This window comes from Sander lucioperca, chromosome 5 (genome assembly GCF_008315115.2).
Source record: "Sander lucioperca isolate FBNREF2018 chromosome 5, SLUC_FBN_1.2, whole genome shotgun sequence".
In the NCBI taxonomy this organism is placed as follows: Eukaryota; Metazoa; Chordata; class Actinopteri; order Perciformes; family Percidae; genus Sander; species Sander lucioperca.
In genome coordinates this window covers 17,300,007-17,305,216 of record NC_050177.1, presented here as the reverse complement: position 1 = coordinate 17,305,216, position 5,210 = coordinate 17,300,007, and the positions used below count along the sequence as shown (strand labels likewise).

Here is a 5,210-nt window from a genome sequence, read left to right as displayed (position 1 = left end):
ATGGGGTAGTATTCCCTTTAGCACAAAGATGCTATAAAAAAGTAACCAGTTCTGCCATTCACTAGCTTTCCAAAACTTCCTTTGTTGAAAAGAGCGGGGCACTCTTGTGATATTGCAAGGTGGTTTAATTCTCAAGAGTTGTTGGTCGAGCTCAGGAACACGATTACCAATATAGTATGGCTCCTCATGGTTTTCACTATCCAGCCACATGCTTGTCATTTTCCGAACAACTCCAAGATGTACATTATGCATATGATCAGGAGGCATTCCAGATATCATGTCAAAGTGTGGGATGTTGACAAGACATGTGGGCCCCTTAATGCTCCTCACAGATTGTGTGGTACGCACAGCCTCCCTTGCATCATTTAGGGTTGAAGCATGATCCCTTTTTGGAACATCTCTGTATGGATAAACCCTAACAGTTCCATTTCCCTTTGGAACTTGTTCACCAGGATGTAGGCAGAGGCTGCACCCATACTGACCATTAAATTGGGTCATGTTTTGCAGAATGGGCCTGGCAACTGAATCACACATCATAACAGCTGCTATCACTCTACAATGATTCACAATGTTGTTTCTGTGTAACTTGAAGCCAACAGTTGACAATGACTGACACTCTTTTGTGAATGGTTTTAAAAATGTATTAACATTTGGCTTTTCAGTACCAAACCATAGGCCAAAAAGTAAAACATTCTCTTTACGGACATGATAAGGAAGCTCGTTTACCATCCCTTGTAATGGCCAAATTCCATACTGGGATGATTTGAATACCAGAACTCCATCACAATTTAATGTTAAGGAGAATGCATGAGGACTATCTAGTGGGCCACCATCTTTGTTCAGATTATGATACATTTTACCACAACATATGTCATCATAATCTTCTGAATTGCATGTGCCATTTCCTGACTTAAGACAAGATGCAATATCTTCTCTTTGAAGAAGATGTTCCAGTTGTGTTTGGATGGGTAAGTATAGGAAGAAATTTCCATTCTTCAGTGAACTGTTTCTATCCCATGTAGAGTTACATACAGAACACTGCCCTTCAGTGACTTGGTCACCGATGTAATATTCACAGTTGGGACAGTATATGTGACATTCTAGGTGACCTTGTATTGGTTTAAGCTCTTTAAAGAACATATGCTTTGAAGGTAGAACATTTTCTGGACAGTGGATATTAATCAAATCTAAAAGATCAGACAGGGCCACACCAGTAAGGGAGTGTCTCAAAGCATAGGAAAGTATAAGTAAAAAACTCTGAGCTTTGGTTAGTTGTGAGCCTGTGTAAAGTGGCTCATCATTTACTGGAGGGAACCTTTCATTAACGCCTCCCAAATGTGATTCTTCATTTACTGACTTGTCAGTGCTGTCTTCCATGGGAAATTCTTCTCCACTGCCAATGGATTCAGAGTCAGTAAAAGACTGCCATAGTGGTTCAAACACACCAAAATCAACACTGTCGTCAAAACTGAAGATTGATGACTCTGTTGTATGGCTCAAATTTGGTGGTAGTTCATTGGATTCAGGGTTTGCATGCAGGCTCTGTAATGGGGAAAATACAGTAAGTCCAAGGAATAGTTGACAAGCATAAGCACTAGGAAATTTGCACAAAATTAAGACTTGACAAAAATATTAAAGATGTGGCATTGTTGTATACAGGGTAAAAGTAAGGCTTAGGTTAATTTTTAAAAAAGATAGGAAAGCAAAATAGTTAAAGTTTGAAGACACAAAAATCAGATGTGAGATAATTGCTCTGTTAAAATGACTTACTGTAATGTCATCACCATCATGTGCATTTTCAGATCTGGTGTCATCGGAATCCTGATCCAGGTTCTGCTGTGTAAGAATAGAGAAGTCTTAGAGGAAGTGCTGTCAGACATAGTAAAACACAGAAACCAGTAGATTAGTAGTAGTAGTAGTAGTAGTAGTAGTTATTAGTAGATTACTTACAGTAATCCCACCACCATCATGTGCGTCTTCTTTGCCACTGTCAGAGTCGGGGTCAGAGGAATCCTGGTTCTGTTGTGAATAGAGAACAGTTTTAGACAAAGCATGGTAAACATGGCTATAGAGCTCTTTTCCAAACGCTATAAAAGTCATTTAAATGCAATTTTCATAAATCTTTTTTTAAATTTGATTTTCAGGTAAGATCGGGACAGTTGCAGTTGGGTTAATGTTATCTGATTTGTCCTTACCCAATTCAAACAACAAAACTGTGATTTTACTGATATTTACTGAGAAGCACAATAAAAACACATATAGCGTTTTGGATAAGAGGTCTTCATACATATACACACACACACACACACACACACACACACACACACATATACATATATATATATATATATTAGGGCTGTCAATCGATTAAAAAAATTAATCTAATTAATTACAGACTCTGTGATTAATTAATCGAAATGAATCGCATACATAATTAATGATGCCTGAACCGATACTTTTTAAGAAAGTAAAAAAAGAAAAGAAAACAAAGGTGGTGACATTAAAGAACGGCTTGTTTATTGCTAAGGCCATATGGTCAAAATTAAATGATTTAATAATAATGTATAACAATAACTTATTTCACTAGTAAATTGCTGTTGAACGACAAAAACAACCACCAAGGACATTTACAATAACTTCAGATGCACCACGAAGCTGTAGTTTACCAGTTTCATTGAACGTACCGTCTGTGTTGTTTTTCCGACGGCAGCTCGGCAGCTGCAGATTGTTACATCCCGCTGTTGAGTCACAGTCCTCTACAGTAAAACACAGTCAAACTTTACACCGTTCAGCGTTAGCTGTCAGCATTGTAACCGTGTTTAATCCAGCTACTAGCTAGCGGTAGGCTAACGTTAGCTGCTGTCGAGTATAGTGTTAACTAGCTAGCGGTAGGCTAACGTTAGCTGCTGTCGAGTATAGTGTTAACTAGCTAGCGGTAGGCTAACGTTAGCTGCTGTCGAGTATAGTGTTAACTAGCGTCATGTTCAGCGGTGTTTGTGTTGCCTGTATCGTCTTCAGAGCACCAGAGAGAAGTGCAGACATATCAGTGGCACCAGATTTCGGTAGCCAGGGTTGGCAGGAAGAAGATTTTTACAAGTAAATGTTCCAGTTAATGATCCAGGCAGCACATTCTCGTCTCCCTCCTTCATTTTACAGTCCAATGGTGGCTAGAACGGCTCCGGGTCAAACGTCAATATGGAATGGATTCATCTGCGTTATTTTTTTTAAGGCGTTATTTTTAATATAAATCAATATATTTCAGACATATATGTTCCCATATGAATCTGATTATATTATCTTGTACATTGCAGTATATTATATCATATAATTTTATATATATACAATGCCTCTTCCAATATATAATCTCATATAATGTGGAACATATTTCAATATACATACCAATATATTAAATAATATAAATCAATATATTTAAGACATATATGTTCCCATATAAATCTGATTATATTATCTTGTACATTGAAGTATATTATATCATATAACTTTACATATATATTTACATATATACAATGCCTCTTCCAATATATAATCTCATATAATGTGGGACATATTTCAATATACATAATATATTAAATAATATAAATCAATATATTTCAGACATATATGATCCCATATAAATCTGATTATATTATCTTGTACATTGAAGTATATTATATCATATAACTTTACATATATATTTACATATATACAATGCCTCTTCCAGTATATATCATTATATATAATGTGGGACATATTTCAATATACATAACAATATATTAAATAATATAACACTATGTATTTATTCAATATATGAAAACGGCAATAATTGCAGTATTTTCCCATATATTGAGATATATAACTTACATATATATAATATATTATTATATAATATATCATATAATATATTACTATGTAAATTTCACAATATATGAAGACACATGAAATATATTGTCACGTCATATATTGAGAAATATATTTTTGTTGCGTAAGGGGTGTCACTTCTCGCATGTGTGTGATAAAATGTAGTTTGGATATCAGACATGCACATTAGGTATTCCTTCTGGTGAAAGACCTTGTAATGCTTGACACCGTCGCCAAGCTGTGTAATAATATCTTTTAATACTGTGCATATATCACCAAGGACGATTTCAGTTTTCATATAGTTTGTGTTCAAAATCTGCAGTGAACTCGACTGCTGTCATGCGTACAGAGCGCATGGAGACACTGCAGTGGCTGCAACACACACTTGTTTGTCCATTCAGGTTTCCAGCAGCTTGAGTGTAACCCATTAGCCGCAGCAGCAACATGTTGCCACTCGCAATATATTTTGTTTGTGACCCCACTGCTATGGCAACCTAACAATATGGTTTCATGTCAGAAACAACCCTCGTCTTCATCTTTCACTGGGTTGTTGCCATGATACACTGTAAAGAACCACTGATCAGCAGGCTCATTTTATGCATCAACATTCATGAGGTGCTTTGCATTGGCCATCAATGGTTGAATGTGGGAGTGTAGAGGGCGAGATATGAGGATGGTCCATGTGTGCATATTTCTAGGTTGTATGTGATTTATAAAAGGAAACATTGCCTGCAGGTGTGTGTATGCACAATTTTTTTGTATGGATCCTACGCACCATTTTAATAAATGAGACACCAGGGAGGCAGAAATCTGTATGGGCTGCACCAAGCAAGGCTGGAGGGTAGGGTTGGGTACCGAACTCGGTACATTTTTGGGAACCGACCGAATTATGTCGGTACTACCATGGACCAATTCACTCTAAATCAAACTGTGCCAAATTTTGGTACCTGAGCTTATCTGTCCTCTCTGCATGTTGACAGAGTCGAACTCTGACACACACACACACACACACACACACACTAATAAAAAAATAAATATGCCTTTGAAATACATCATGAAATAAATAAATAAATAAATACATAAATACATAAATAATTAAATAAATGTAAATATTCATATATAAATGAATCAATTGGTTAAATAAATATATTAAAAGGTTTTACTTTTACTTATTTCATGGTACTTTTATTTCATAAGTCCACGTTTATTTCAAGAGACTTTTATTTCATAAATCCACATTTATTTATTTCCGTGGACTTTTATTCCCTAATTCCACATTTATTGATTTCCCTCTCTATTTATTTCCAGTTCTTATATGCAAATCAGGGTGCGTGGCTATCTCTCACATTCAG

General features: G+C 36.0%; 1 long non-coding RNA gene across 1 annotated transcript; it reads right to left on the bottom strand.

Moving 5' to 3' along the window:
* Positions 1–201: 201 nt before the first annotated feature.
* Positions 202–4,800, bottom strand: LOC116067542. The gene is made up of 3 exons (XR_004109247.2): positions 4,038–4,800; positions 3,175–3,176; positions 202–211 (listed from the first exon to the last, which is right to left on the bottom strand). It is a non-coding gene; the product is annotated as an uncharacterized LOC116067542 (long non-coding RNA).
* Between the last annotated feature and the right edge of the window lie 410 nt (positions 4,801–5,210).